Raw genomic sequence first — 16524 nt, 5'->3', positions numbered from 1 at the left:
GATAACAGGCACCCTTATGGAGAGAAACAGGCAGATGGATGAAGCATTGTTTCTTTTACATTAAGGTTAATAGCCATCTACTTTTTCTACACTTTTTTCACACGCTAGAAGAGTGAACAAATTAATAGTTAACTTGGCCTCTTACGGAATTAGTGCAATTTAGTATGTTTGAAATAAAAAGTACCAAGTGCATATTGGTGGGGGCGGGTGGGTGAGGTTGGAAAGGTTTACATTTTAGAAATGAGAAGTTGCCCGAGGTAAGTTATCAGATAGCACATCTGTTGATACAGAACATCGAGGCTTAGAAAAATGATATGACAGGAATGAGCGAAAAAACAAACAGGAGAATAAAATTTGACTACATTTCACCAAACGTTTCGTCAGAACACGTAGCCATTTGAGTTGGGCAGTTACACGGGCCCACCCCACTTCATGCACAGGGGCACTGTGCACTACATTATAGATGAAAAAAAAAAACTTTCTAGCAGACATAGAAGGAAGAATGTTCACGCATTGGCAGATTCCTCGAAGTACAAGTCTGTATTGATTCAAACTACAACCTATTCTTATTAAACTAAATGCAACTTGCACAACAGCAGCCAAACACAGTAAAGGACAGCTCAGTACCGCACTCAAGATGCCACCTGTTAAGGGTATGTTGTAGATTCGTCTGAGCACATTTTCTCAAGTCGAATTGTAGGTATAAGTATATCGGAGCCTGTTGCCAGACACCTCTAACATTTGTTGCACAGCAACACTTTCGAATTTCGGCCACGTATTCTATTAGTAGACTCAGTGGCACAGTCAAATAATGATCATTGTATGTGCAGATAAACAATTCAGAAGGCAGAACAGTGCAAGCCCAAACATATAAAGAATGCTGCAAATACATACCCAGTAACAAATACAGCAATCAATTGCAAAAAGAAGTCCACAAAATCTTGACTGGTCCGCCTCCGAAGCTCTGCAGTGATCTTCGGAGTTCCGCCCCTTCTTTAACTTTAAAGTGCGGAAGGACCTTCTCCTTCTATTCCTGTGAAAGAGCAGAGAAACCGATCGGAGGCGGTCCATGGCGTATCCATGTCATACCCAAAATAGCTTAGAGTTGCTGTAACCATACATGAGTGAAATGAATCCAAGCGTAAACAGTGTCTTTATATAGAACATACTGAGGGGAACGAGGCAGAGCGACTAAACCCCATGGTAGGAGAACATAGCAAAGCTTCCAGGGGCACTCCCGCAAAATACAGTGACATCTTGTAAACAGTGAATTCCCACGAAAACCCCCAGTTGTCACGAAATAAAAAGCCACGGAATTGCTTTCTGGTACCTACATTCCTTGCCAGCCAGACTGTAGGCAAAACAACTGGCCAAAAGTTGCTCAGGTCTTTTCAGAACTAATGGGGGGTCGTTATCTTCTGTGGACTTCATTGATCTAAGTATTTTAGCCCTTACATGCTTACAATTTCTTATTAAACATTTTTATTATGCTGTGAAACACATTGAAAGCCCAGCTCACATAGCTAGTCAATTGCAGAATGAATCTGAACCCCAAAGCCTTGACCTTTCCCCCTCTGGTTGTTCTATTATGACATTTTATATGCTATTACTTCTGCTGCCATTATAGGGACAAACCATTACCGGGGCATCTTTTGTGCTACCTAACACCACATTAAGTGGACATTGCTCTGAACTCATCACTTCAGCGATAGCCATTACTACAACCATAAAACTGTACCAATGACCTTAAGAATATATCTCTAACCTTAACGAAATCCATTCTCTTACCACATAATTCAAAAGTTAACCATGAATTGTATTAAATACATTAAAAACAAAAAAATATTCTAAACCATGATCATTTAATTAAAAGGGAACCTACCTCTAAATTACTGTAAATATACAGCTAGAATGCTTTCATGATTAGGTCATAGCAATAAAGTAAAGTTTAGTAAGAAAAGGAAAGATAACTAATAATGAACCCAGAAACACGATTTTTTGAAGAAAATTGAAATAAATTAAAAGATTGAGAAAACAAATGACCAAACCCAGCAACTTTCTTGTTTTACAACATCACAAACGAGGATTAAACTGTAAGCGGAGATGCCTCATTTATAGAGCTGAGGTGATCACAACAGTTAAATGTGTTGTATTTATGGGGTTCGGCTATAAAATCGGCCAGTGACACAAAGTTTATAGATGAACTTCTTGAATTCCACTATTTATTCTGAATGCATTTTCTACATCATCATTTTGACAAGTTTGTGCTACTGAAGATAAGAACCGACCATAAGCAAATCAGGGTTGACCACAGCAGAAAAGGACAGTCCAGCTCAAATTTGGAGAAATATTCCATCTAAATGGAATACAGGTAACCGCGGATGGTTACTGATCATCACCAATGTACACACAAAAAAAAAAAAAATTATAATCACACTTGGTCATGCATGTTTCTGTGTGTATTTTAGTGCCTCTCAATGACGTGGAGGCCACATTCACATTTCCATCCGACTTCAAGTGCACCCAAGTAGCATATTAGATGCTGAGACATCTCTTACTTACATATACCCCACACTTTAAATACCATTGCACCGCATCACAGAAACTACTACATGTATTTCCTTCATAAACAGTTTGAATCAATATACTAAATCTTCCTCATCGGCTTTGACAGAGCTTCTTAAATAAAGTACCTGCGAACGCAACTCATCCTCCTGCAGGACCCCTATATACAAGTCAGCCATTTCCAACTCAGACTTGCACACACACTTCTCCTCATACTAAAGGACCTCCAAACACACTATTCCTCTAAACAGTGGAAGAGTGTTGTGATGTCACTTAACAGTGGTGCTCCCTCCAGAGCACCATACTGTGATGTCAACATTATATCGTGACGTCCATACCTTCCGAGATGGAATCTGGAGAGTTCGAGATTCTGGAATGGTGGGGCCGATGTGGAGGATAGCTTTCAAGGAAGGATGTCGCTGCTGTGTCGTTTTGCTTTTAAATAATTTTTATTTTTTACTATGCCACACAAGATGTACAGAAAAATTCCTATAAGAATGACTGTTACCGCGAATCAGATGGTATTCCAGAAGGAATTTACAAATTGCAATGCTCATTCTAATTAATTTCAACTAAATACATACATCATGCTCCATTTAAGAAGCCAAATATGAGACCAATGTCCAGATTATGCAGCCAGGTAATAGGGAAAAATAATATTTAACAAAGAATATGCCTTCACTAATTCCAAAGACAAGCAGATCATAAATCCCAAAATTGATCAAACATTAAGATTGCAAGATAAAAGAGAATGTACATTTTCCTAGTAAGTTATAACAGAAAGTCTTAACTTTATTAAAGACACGGAGGCGAGTATTAATTTTCTCTGTCTTGCTTTAATTTAACAGCAGCAGCTGAGAAACTACGACTCCCATGAGGCTTGAAAATAGAGAAAGCCAATGCCAAAACAAAACGTAATAACTAATGCACCAATCAACATGTCAGAACATACGTAATCACTAAGCTTGACTGCGACCAGCCCTCTTTCTTGATGCGAGAAGGTTACTCAGTACGAGTAAACAACGGAAAAATAGTCAGAACAATTGCAACTGCTAAAATTAGAGAAAAAAGTTATTGGATAATGTTCAGGTAACGGTGGAATGAAGGAGAAATCCGGAGAGCAGTAGGAAGACTCTGCTGGAACGAAGCTAGTTGTCCTGAAGAAACGTCTGACACTGGTAAAGCCATGGTCTGATCGGGTAGAAGGTTGAGATGTAGTGGAAGTTGCTGTGAGGGAGGGAAAGAAAAAGACAAAATCGGGAGATTGTCCTTCCTGAGGCGGGATAATACTCGCCTCCGTGCCTTTAATAAAATTAAGACTTTCCGTCATAACTTACTAGGAAAATCTACATTTTATGTCAAGACCGGAGGCTCGTATTATGCTTTTTTAAAGCATGTTAATCACCACTGAAGTTGCAGTATGTACAGGCTTACAATAAAATGTTCTGAAAACATTATCGTTGGACCAATCGGCTGATCTCAGAATGTCTTCCAATCTGGAGCCAACCCAGAAAGCCTTGGAATCCATAGCTCCTCTAGAAGAGTGAGTCCCAAAAACAGAAGTATCTATACCCGCTAATGACATTACCCAGCGAACCCATCTGGCAAGAGTTGCCGAAGACACAGGCTTATGGGGTTTGCGAAAGGAAATAAGTAACTGGGAAAGAGAAGACGTTCTGAGATCGGCCGTGCGTTCTTCATAACATTTAAGACATTGTCCTATGGATAATTTAGGCTGATTGGGAAAATAAGGATGAAAAACTGTATGCAAATTAGTTTTGGTACGTTTATTAATGGAAAATAAAACCCCCGTAGGGGCAAATTGTCGAGAGGTAACATCTAAAGCTTTAACATCAGATAGCCGTTTAATGGAAACTAGACAAAGCAACATAGTGAGCTTGGAAAAAAGCATTTTCAAAGAAATCTCAGAATTATCTTGCCACGATAAGAACAAATTCAATACCACATTGACATCCCAAAGCTTAGAGTATTTAGGCAACGGAGGAATAGAACATTTTACTCCCTTCAGACGGCAAAGTAGAGGGTGTTCTCCCACCGGTTTCCCATTGACGTAAGTATGATGCATAGAAATAGCAGATCTATACAAATTGATCGTCCTGTATGACTTACCTGCGCTAGCTTGCGCGGCGAAGAAATTAATTACATAATTTATATCTGTTGAAACTGGATCGAGGTCCCTTCCCACACACCAGCTTGACCAGAGAGACCAGGCCGAATTGTATGCCTTCCTGGTACATGGACCCCAGGACTTGCTGATGAGGTCCGCAGCTTCTTCCGAAATTGGGATGGAAGGTCGGGAAGTCCCGACACCTTCCAAGCCGAAAGACTGAATGAATTGTTGATGACCAGGGGGTGCGGGTTCCCAAGAGGGTCCCAAAGAAGGGAAGGAAAAAGAGGAAGAAGAATGGGGAAGTCGATTGTCAATTCCAAGAGCGGGGGAAACCAAATCTGTGATTGCCAAAAGGGCACCACCAGCACTATGGTTGCCTTCTGGCGTCTGAACTGGGCCAAGACCCTGGTGATCATTATGAATGGAGGAAAGGCATCATTGATCGCTTTGGACCAGTCCTGAAGGAAAGCGTCGGAGGCTAATGCTGAAGGATCCAGGCACCAGCTGAAAAAGAGGGGAAGCTGAGAATTTGAGGCGGGAAGCAAAGAGGTCTATGCCAAAAGGACCCCATTTGTGAAGAAAAGAATGGAAAACCGAGGGATGGAGCTTTCAATCGCTGTAATCTCTGATGAAACACGAGTGCCAATCCGCTGTTTGGTTGAGAGAACCTGGAAGATATTCTGCCGAAAGAGATATCTCTTGGAGAAGGCAAAACTTCCATAGGCTTTTTGCCAGGTCTGCTAACCGGGTTTGATCTGGTTCCTCCTAGATGGTTTATGTAACGGACAACCGAAACATTGTCCATGCAGAGGAGGATGGTACACTGCACCCTGTCCTTTGCCAGGCTTTTGATTGCAAAGGAGCCCGCAAGCATCTCTAAATAATTGATGTGCAATTTGGACTCCTCTAACGACCATGTACCTCCAGTCGAGATTGGACCACAGCGGGCGCCCCAACCTGTCAGGCTTGCATCAGACTCTAACACAAGATCGAGGGCTGATGGAAAAATAGCCCTGCCGTTCCAGGCGTCTAAATAGTCTATCCACCACTGAAGTTCTAGACGAGATTCCTGATCGAGAATAATCATCTCCGAATAGGAAAGCCCTCTTCTGAGATGACGGATTTTGAGCCTCTGAAGCGCCTGGTAATGCAGCGGACCGGGAAAAATGGCCTGAATCAAGGCAGACAGAAGACCTACTATCCTGGCCAGAGCCCTGAGAGAAATCTGAGATCTGCAGAGTGTTTTCAGAATCTCCGCCTTGATGGCATGTACTTTTTGATGAGGGAGATGGAGTGTGGAGGAAGAGGAATCTATCTCGAACTCTAAGAAGTCTATCCTTTGAGATGGGAGAGTGTTTGACTTTTCGTTGTTGAGAAAAAAGCCTAGTTGGGAAAGGAGGGAGCAAGTTATTTGTAAGTGAGATAGAAGAGTGGAGCGGTGTAATATAAGAATGTCGTCCAAATAAATCAACAATCTGAAGCCCAAAGATCTGAGATGAGCTGTGACCGGTTTCATTAACTTGGTGAAACACCAAGGTGCTGAAGACAGACCGAACGGAAGGGAAGAAAACTGGTACGTCTGACCTAGCCATTGGAACTGTTAATACTTTCTGTGAGTTGGATGAATGGGGGCTGAAAGGTACGCGTCCTGAAGGTCCAGACAGACTATAAAGTCGAAGGTAAGAAGAATGTCCCTTAGATGTAGAATGGTCTCCATTGTGAAATGCCGATATACAACAAACTGGTTGAAATTTCTGAGGTTTATGACTGGTCTGAATTTCTTGTTTGTCTTCTGAACCAAGAAGTGAGAACTGAGAAAACCGGAGGGGGGGTATTTGAATGGCTTGTTTTGTAAGAAGGGATTCGCCTTCCTCTGAGATCAGAGCGGACATTTCTGTGGAAAAATGTGAAGGAGGGTAAACCTGGTATGGATCTGAATAGAATTCTACCTGGTAGCCTAGAACTGTGTCGAGGACCCATGGATCTGTAGTGAGAGTGCTCCATTTGTGAATGAAATAACTAAGCCGACCCCCAATTGGAGGAAGGCCAGAAACAGGGCTTACCTTGATTGTTGTTGGAGCGGAAACCACGTTGCCCACGACCCCTGTAGCCTCTGCCTCTTTGGGGGTAGAACTGGGGTTTGTAGGATTGAGTCCCGTAGGAAGAGTATGATGAAGAGTATGAGGAGCCTCTGTTTCCTTGGAAGGATCGGCCGGCAGAGCGGCTCCTGCCTGTACCGGCCCTGGCAAAAACCCATTGGTTGAAGACCTTTTTGATGTTTTGCTGTACCTTGTCAATGGAGGCAAACGTGGAAACAAACTTTCCTAGATCCTTGAAAAAGAATCGCCGAACAGGCATCCCTCAACCTTAATTCCGGGATCCATGGTAGCCAGGTTAGACAATTTGGGGTGTAACTTAAGGAGTAACCCTCTTCTTCTTTCATGAATAATAGAGGCATTTGCATTCCCTAAGAGACAAAAGGCTCTTTGGGTCCATAAGGAAAGTTCTGTCGGATCAATTTCTGCATTGTTCATTTTCGCAGATTCTGCCAGATCCAAAATACGGGCCAGGGGCCCGACTAAATCCAGAAGTTTGTCCTGGCAATTCGACCAGGCCATGTCTACCCCTTTCCGAGGGTCTTTTCCAAATTTGGAGAAAAAGGTAAAAAGGGGTTGATCGATGATTGGAGTTGAAGTGATACTGGAAAAAAAGGGACGGTCTGGGACACTCTGATCTTAATTTGGCTCTTGTTTGCTTATCCAGGTGGAGCCTTAACCTGGAAGCAATGTATTTGCCAACATAGGATGAAGGGGTCCATTCTGAGGAATTGGGGTGGTGAAGCAGGGAGGGATCGAACATGGGTTACCATCCGAATCCAGAACAGTTTTGGCCAAAAAGGGGTCAGAAAGCTCCAATTTAGGCTTTTTTGAAGGGGAAGCCTGAGATTGCGAACCCCAAATATCCGAGACATCATCCGCCTCATCCGTATCACCGACATCATCGTCGGTATCTGAGATGTGAGAAATCACAATCTGTTTTGGCGCAGAGACAGTATGCTTTGTCTTAGTTTTACACTTCCCATAAACACCTTTTGAATTCCCCTCCTGAGATGGAGGCCTGGGAGAAAACTCGTCCTCAGTCAAGGGTGAAGAAACTTCACCAGTCAAAAATAATGCACCATTGCATGTTTTTTGAGTAGACAAATCCTTAAATGTTCTTTTTCTGCTATCCCCTGCAGAATGGGCCAGAAAGGATTTGTAGACCATGGTATAGACAGAGGTCTCAATATTTTTTGACATTTTGGTCATGGTGGCTGAAACAGCCTTAGCCGCAGCCTCGTTAATAAAGACTCCAATCTCATTGGAATCAGGTGAGGGAGAAGAATCCTGGCATTCCATTTTTAATAGGGAACAAGCAGCCAAAGCAAAGTCAATGAACAGAAAAAACCCCGGACTAAAGGGGTTAAATAAATCAGGGAAACAAAGGATAATCAACTAAGTACACGCCCCCAAGTCGTGACTGTCCGATTTGGAAGAGTCTCGGGCAGAGAACTCAACCAGAAGAGCAGCGCAGGGTGAGAGGAAAACAGCTGAGGTAACCGGAGCAGAGGAAACGCGAGCGCCGAGCTGAGGGCCAAAGGCTGGTAAACATCGCGCTGATAGAATGTTGAACAAAGGCAGTTAGAACTGCCTCAGGCGGCGTGCAAGCGTTTGCCTGCGAACGTGGTCAGAGAAAAACCCCCGGGGGAATGAAGGAATGCGTGCAAGCGTTTTTCATTAAAATAAGGAGAAAACCATGCGGCAATGTGAACAAACAGTCTAGCGGTCGAAAGGAAACCACAAATAATTAAACAATAGCACATGAATTAAGAATAAATATGAGAGGAAAAATAGGACGTCACTTATCTTGATTGCGAGCAGCAAGAAAGAGGGCTGGTCGCAGTCAAGCTTAGAGATTACGTATGTTCGGACATGTTGATTGGTGCATAAGTTATTACGTTTTGTTTTCCCATTGGCTTTCTCTGTTTTCAAGCCTCATGGGAGTCGTAGTTTCTTGACTGCTGCTGTTAAATTAAAGCAAGATAGAGAAGCATAATACGAGCCTCCGGTCTTGACATAAAATCATATCCAGCCACATTAATACCCCATCTTTCAAACGATTAATAAGCCTTATTTTCCAGACATTCCCCAATAGTCGCTATACCCTAGCTCTCCTCCCAAACAGCATAGGACAGCCACTAAACATGCGGGCAAGATCCCCTGCTTGGCTACTGCAACGTAGACAATTAACACATCCAGTTTTCAAGCAGCTAGCTAGTTTTGCAGGAGTGTAATAAAGGTTAAAGTGTTTTATACTGCTAGGCCTGCGGCCCTTCCAATAATAATACTTGTTGGCCTATTTCCAGAGCGTCACAGAATTGTACTTCATTAAGTAGCAAGCAGCAATTTCCAAGTCATCCTGCAAGAGACCAATTAAATAAAGATAAATTTGACTTATCATACAATCTTCGGTACTATCAAGCAGTTCAAACAGTACAACCTTCTCCCCCACAAGCAGTACTATTAACATTTTTAAGCAGAAAATCCCTGAATTGTAAAACATATAAAGAAGTCCAACCTTTCTAAACCAAACTCCTCTTGCATCTCCTCAGAAGATTTTAGTACATCCTGACTAAAAAAAGCATTCGAGCTTCCCTATTCCTCATCGTTCCCAACTAGTACAGTACTTATCAGGAAAAATGGCTCGACGAGTCTGAGTTTTCAACAAGAGTGTACAATAGTTATACCATTCATTCCCTACTTAACACTTGACCAGAGACCAGATCTTAGAAGCAGATTGCATGGTCTTAAATTTAGTCTTTTTAAAATAGCTTGGTTTGACTTCCCTTAAAATGCATGCATTGGCCTTTTCATCTAGTAAAAGGTCGTAAATAGGGGTTAGCTCGGCCCCCTGAAGATCACCTGCTTGCTTTTATTAAAATCTTCATGTATTGAAGGGCTGTGGCCCAGTAATAGAACCAAAATTGGGTACTGCCCACCCCCCTTGCCCTGGGCAGCATTAAATATTTAGGAGCCCTTCTAGTTCTGGCATACAACCATATTAAACTACTGGCAATATTCTCCATTAACTTGAACCAGCACGTCTCAAATTCCAAAGTTATAGCACTAAAAAATCTAAAGCACTCAGGGGAGAAAAAGCATATTAAGTACATTGCACCGCCCGACTACAGACAAATGTAAATTATCAATCCGCCGGAATCCCACTTAGTATTATGAAATACAGGGGCCAAGTTAAAGTCTACTATATCCTCCACTTTAGTTGAGATGTTAACTACCAAGTATGCAGTGTGTTCAACTCTCCTATTATCCTCCAGCTGTACCCATTCATTAGCAACTATCTGGCTTTTGTTCTTATCTCGTATCGCAACAATTTACCAAACCATGGTGCCTCGCCCTCCACATCCCTTTGGACTATTTGCGGATTAGGTGTAACCAATGCAATATCATCTGCATAGGCTAACACTTTTGTGATTAGTCCATGCGAAACCAAGGGAACAATTGCCTCATTACCTATAGCCCTCCTAAGCAGTGGGTCTATATATAGTACAAATAGTAAGGGTGAACAAGGGCACCTGTCTTGTTCCTCTCAATATCGAGAAAGCCTCAGATTCTACCCCTGCGATTTGTATTCTGGCTTCAGGTTTCCTATATAACACATGTACCACTCTTATTAATCTAGTTCCAATTTTATTACACCTAAGCAAGGCCCATAGATAATCCCATGCCACCCAATCAAAAGCCTGTTCGGCTTCAAGTAAGATCAGTGACATGGTATTCTTCATCACACCTACTTCATCAAATAATACAACCACATGTTTAGTGTGATCGGTGGTTCTTCTTCCAGGAATGAACCTAGGTTTCGATGGGGAGACAAGCTTACCAATCACCTTGCGTAGCTGAGATGCCAAAATGTTTGCATACATCTTCTCATCCCCAATGATTAATTAAATAGGTCTGTATGGCTCAGGCTTGGTTGGAGGCTTACCCTTCTTTTAAACAACAATATTAGTAGAGGCCTAGGATAGTGGAGATTGCACCCCACCTTGCATGTCTCTAAATAAGCTAATTAAATCAGCCCTGAGTTCCTTAAAATACACCTTATAAAATTCAAGTGGAATTTTGTCCAGGCCTGCTGCCTTCCCGGATAGCAGTGAACCCAAGTCTGCTTCTATTTCTTCAACTGCAAATAACATGTCTAGAGAAGCCTTATCCTCTACATCCAACTGAGCTCCTCTGAAAGGTCTCACATATTGCCCAATCTCTTCTTCAGTGGGGATGCACAATACAAATCCTCATAAAATTGAATACCCCCAATATTGCTTCTGGGGTAGTAGCCCTCTGCCCCTGCATATCTTACATTTTTTAATATAACCTGGACCACCTTTTATCTCGAATGGCGTGCCAGCAGTTTGCCCACTTTCTCACTATATTTATAACATTCGGATCGACACGCCAGGTATTTCTGTGCTGCCTCCCCGCATCAAGGTCATTAATCCTAGCTCTCCCCACAGAGATTTCAGATAGCATCTCCTGAACTGCCCCCTCTTCCACTGCCCTCTGCATAAGTGGTGGCTCTAGCTTGCTCAGTTCATCAGCTTTTATCTTTTGAACCTTATTTCGCTGTCTATGAAGGCTGAAGCTTAGGGTGTCCCCCTCTTATTCCAGCCTTCGGGCATTCCAGGCAACATTGCTGGGGCACTCCCCCAGTCACCTTCAAAAAGGCAGGGATCCAATTCCTCATGTGAGCCACATAACCCGAACTGGGCAAAAGTCAAATATGAAAAGACCAGGTTTGCACCTTTGGCTGCTTTGTTAAGGACTGCTTTCAGTCACTAATGGGTTGTGATCAGAAAAAGTTTGGGAAACTTCTCAACCCTTAAAACTTTAAGCCTTAATGACACCTAAAAGTAGTCGTCTAAAATGCTTCTTATGAGGAGCTGAGTAAAACAAATACCCCTGATCTGGGGCCCTCAATTGCCTCAATACATCCACCAGCCCTTGGTCTGATTTAAGCCCTTGTAGCGCTTGGTAAACCCTAGGCTTGCGCCCCTCGTTTTGACCAATGGGCCCAGCGCCCAATCCGTAATCCATGTGTGTTTAAATCCCCATATATTATCACCGGAGTGCCCCAGGATGCCAACTCAATATTAATAAAGTCAATAACTGCAGGGTCGTCTACATTTGACCCTTTGATAGAGCAGATTGTAACCCTGCAGCCCCCACTAAACACTCTATCAGCACCCAACAACCATATTTATCTGTAAGTTTCCAGTAACTACCACAATTTATCTGCAAGCTAAAATAGCTACTCCCTTAGTAGTGGACTTCAGTGTCGCACACGTCTGAGCCATATACCCTGGAGTCTCCCAAAGATGTTTCCTTGCCCCTTCTTTATGCGTCTTTTGCATACAGATAATATCTGTTCAGAACTTCTGCTGCATTTCTTCTTTTAAGATGGTCATTCAGGCCACAAACAGAGATAGTGGCAATACTCAGGCTTTCTACCTGTGCCATTTACAGGTCTTTCCTGCCGACCTTATGGTAGAGAAGCATCCATCCATTAACAATCCCATCGATCGTAACTTCCTCCTGCTTATAATTTTACTCTGCTTTTCCTTCACCTCTTGTTTGTCCCCATCCCAGCCCCCCAATCCCCAACCCCTCCTGACCACTCTCAGCCCCTCCACTGCCCACACTGCAACCCTGTGTCCCCCATTCCCTCCTCCATTAGAAAAAGCCAGACCAGCCATGTTCTGTAAGATGGACAGCATGCCCCCCCTTCCCTTTCTGCATACCACACTCGCCACCCACCCCTCAAAAGAGAGAGAGAAAAAAAAGACCCTAGTATATCAAGAAAACAAAAAACCTCACAGAAATGTAGCAGCTATTATACCAGCGGGCAATCTAAAAATAAAAACATTCTCCCACTGTAGAACACAAAAAAAACTTTCATAATGAACAGCAGTCCATAGCCCCCTAGACAGGTTCATCCAGGTATTCTATGGCTTTAATTTCAGAAGTAAAGACCCCAGTCACATATTTATCAATTTATCTGCAGAGGAGCCGGATTCATGAGGTGTGCCTCAGCACCTTTGTGCTGAAACAGGCTTATCAGTTGCCTGGAGTTTCCAGTGCCTCTCCCCCGTGACATGACAAAAAACGGGCTGCACAAAAAAAAGAAACCCCATCAAAAAGCCCTTTTTGCATCAGGTCATGCTTGCTCAAACACTGCCTGTCGCAACAAAAAAGTCCAAGTAAACAATCACTGTCCTGGGCTTTATCATGCAGTCTCCTCATGGTGGTACATCATTGTCCATTAAATAAGATCCAGGGAGGGTGGGTCCGGAGTGTCTTCCTGTTGGATTGCTGCGCTCTGTGGGGGTTCCCCATGCTATCATAAGTTTATTAGGGTAGGGAATAATCCTCTTTCAAACCATGAATAGTCTGCTTATTGATTTTTTGGGCTCTTTTGTTCGACCCCTAAGTGCTTCTTTTCGGGTTTTCTTGATTAGCATCAGTTATTGACAAGTTGCTTGAACCCCTTCAGACAGAGCCAAGACTACCATCAGAGTCTCCACCTGCTAATGCACTAACATCGCTGGTATAACTTGAGCTATCGCATACAGAAAATGAATTCTCTCCCGATTCTACCAGTCCCTTGACCAGTGTTTTTGTACTCATTGCCCGAGCCTGTCTGAACTCTTTAGTGGCCCAGGGTATTTTCCAAAGCTCCTCTTGAAGACACAGCACCAGAACCTCTTGAAGGGATATGCCTGTAGTGGCTGACACATCACCCTGACCAAATTTCAGATTATGCTGTGTTGCCACCGCGAAAGTGTTTGGTCCATCGCCTTGTATGTTACCATGCTCCAGCACCATTACCTCCATATTAGACCCAGACTTAGCCAGTATTCCTCCTTCCATCCATGCACCAGATCCATGGGAGGAGTGGGTATCGTCCAGAAACCCTGCACTACATGTCCCAATACTCTGGGAGCTGTTGCGCTACACCACCCAGACTGCTTCCCTGGCTCTCTTTACTTGCCAAAGGTCTCTTTGGTGTGCTTGGCATCTTAAAAATTCGTGCTAACGGGGGCTGATTGCCCCTTTCTTCCCCTCTGACCTCTGCCACTTCGCTTGGCTTCACTGTTGGTCGAGCGTCCGTTGCTTCACGTATGTCTCGTCCGACCACCTTAATCGTCTGCCCGTCCTTCCTGGCCCCCCGTAGATACAATGCATGGGGGCTGCTTCATCTCACGGTCCGAACCAGGGCACCAAACCAGGGTTTACCAGGAACATTTCTGAGCCATATCACTACTGGGAATTCTAAGCAGTTGGTTGCGAGGCATCAGCTGCTTTATCTGCTTCTGGTCCAACTGCGCTGTCGGATAGCTGCGGAGAGCAGTCACCAATCCACGAGTCCTGGGTAACTCACCAAGCAGCAAAACAAGGAACTCCGGCTTCATCTACCTCCACTGAACTCTGCTACTTGACAACCGCAGTCCATCACGGTCTCAATCATACATTTCTTTCCCTTGCTGCCTACTCCACACTGAAAGGGAAGGAAGTAGCCTGGCCAATCACGCAGCTGCCATCATAATTCGCACCAACTATGTCACTGCTGTGTCAAGCGCATTGTCGCAGGGTTTACTTTGACAAAAGTGCACGTTCCTCACAGGACTGCATCAAGGTATTCTTTACATGCAGCCATCTCAGGTCGAATCACCCTCTAAGAACTGCCAACAACTCCCTAATAGATAAACTCTTAGTCGTGCACGGACCACCATTAAACCTTGTTTCACAACACACACATCTAACACCTAAGGCACGACAACACTAATAAAGACTCTTACACTACTCACCACAGACATTATGGAATGAAGGTGTAATTGGGAACAGAAGAACAAGTAACTTACCTTTGGTAAAGCCTTATCTGGTAGAGACATATTCTAGTTGCAGATTATTTGAATTTCCCCCAGACGTCAGACTGGATCTGGAGAATTGTATGAGCAGTACCCCTGCGCGCAATGAGGTGGCGTCGATCAGCTCCCTGTCCATCGGCAGCAGCATCCTGACGTCAGTTTCTTTTCACAACTTTCCACGCCAGAAACGCATAGTCATGAAGAACACTGACTACTGGTGAGTCAAAACTAAGGCCCTGAAAAGGGGAGTTCCTGTCCATAGAAATCACTTTGCATAGCAGGAAAGAGGGGTGAGACGGTAAGGAATCTGCAACTAGAATATGGCGGTCATTCTGACCCTGGCGGTCTTTGACCGCCAGGGCGGAGGACCGCGGGAGCACCGCCGACAGGCCGGCGGTGCTCCAATGGGGATTCCGACCGCGGCGGTAAAGCCACGGTCGGACCGGCACCACTGGCGGGCTCCCGCCAGTGTACCGCCGCCCCATTGAATCCTCCACGGCGGCGCAGCTTGCTGCACCGCCGCGGGGATTCCGACCCCCACTACCGCCATCCAGATCCCGGCGGTCCGACCGCCGGGATCCGGATGGCGGTAGGGGGGGTCGCGGGGCCCCTGGGGGCCCCTGCAGTGCCCATGCCACTGGCATGGGCATTGCAGGGGCCCCCGTAAGAGGGCCCCTACATGTATTTCACTGTCTGCTGCGCAGACAGTGAAATACGCGACGGGTGCAACTGCACCCGTCGCACAGCTTCCACTCCGCCGGCTCGATTCCGAGCCGGCTTCATCGTGGAAGCCTCTTTCCCGCTGGGCTGGCGGGCGGTCTGAAGGCGACCGCCCGCCAGCCCAGCGGGAAAGTCAGAATTACCGCCGCGGTCTTTCGACCGCGGAACGGTAATCTGACGGCGGGACTTTGGCGGGCGGCCTCCGCCGCCCGCCAAGGTCAGAATGAGGGCCTATGTCTCTAACTGAAAAGGCGTTACCAAAGGTAAGTAACTTGTTCATCTGACAGAGACTTCTAGTTGCAGATTACTTGCCTTAGGATAGATACCCAAGCAATAACTTCCCCAGTTGTGGGTCTATAAACCAAGATCATACTACAAAGTCCTGCAGGATATAACTGCCAAAGTACCCGTTCCTGCGGTCCTCACTTTCAAGGCAGTAGTGTTTGGTAAACATGCCATGTGACAGACAAGGACTGAAACTCTAAGGGCTAATGCAGTGGTCGCAGCTGTAGCTCGGGTAGAATGTGCACGCAAGCCTTCAGGTGGTTGCTTTTTTGGCCAGTGTATAGCAGAGCTTGATGCAGAGTATGACCCATTTGGAGATGGTCCGCTTCTGCACTGCCCAACCTTTCTTCGCACCCACATAACCGACAAAGAGTTGATCATCCATCCGGAATTCTTTTGTACAATCAAGGTAGAATACCAACACTCTTTTTGGATCTAGGTGATGGAGTCTCTACTCTTCCTTAGAGGGATGTGAGGAGGAATGAAAAGTAGACAATGTGATGGATTGGCCTACATGAAAGGGCATAACCACTTTTGGTAAAAAATAAGAACAAAAGTCCTAGTGCAAAGCACCACTTTGTCAGAATACATGGAAAGGTAGGGCAGCCTAGATGACAACGTCTGCAGCTCACTCATCCTGCGGGCATATATAATGGTCACAAGGAAGGCTGTTTTCAAAGTGAGAAGCCTGATAGGACAATTGTGCAGAGGCTCGAAAGGAGCACACATCAGAAATGACAAAAGCAAATTCAGATCCCATTGCGGCATAATGAATGGGGATGGAAAAAACATATGAGTAAGACCTTAAAGGAACCTATGCACAATGAAGGTTGATCATGCA

General features: G+C 44.5%; 1 protein-coding gene across 2 annotated transcripts in view; it reads right to left on the bottom strand.

The window, feature by feature from the left end:
• The window catches only part of LOC138259466 (uncharacterized), a 221520-nt gene that overhangs the window by 192057 nt on the left and 12939 nt on the right, over positions 1 to 16524 (bottom strand). For both annotated transcript variants that reach the window (XR_011198740.1, XR_011198739.1), the window contains exon 2: positions 895 to 1033. The gene's annotated coding sequence lies outside the window, so the exon portion shown is untranslated. The remainder of the gene's footprint in view (positions 1 to 894; positions 1034 to 16524) is intronic.

This window comes from Pleurodeles waltl, chromosome 9 (genome assembly GCF_031143425.1).
Source record: "Pleurodeles waltl isolate 20211129_DDA chromosome 9, aPleWal1.hap1.20221129, whole genome shotgun sequence".
NCBI lineage: Eukaryota > Metazoa > Chordata > Amphibia > Caudata > Salamandridae > Pleurodeles > Pleurodeles waltl.
This window is presented reverse-complemented; position numbering and strand designations above follow the sequence as displayed.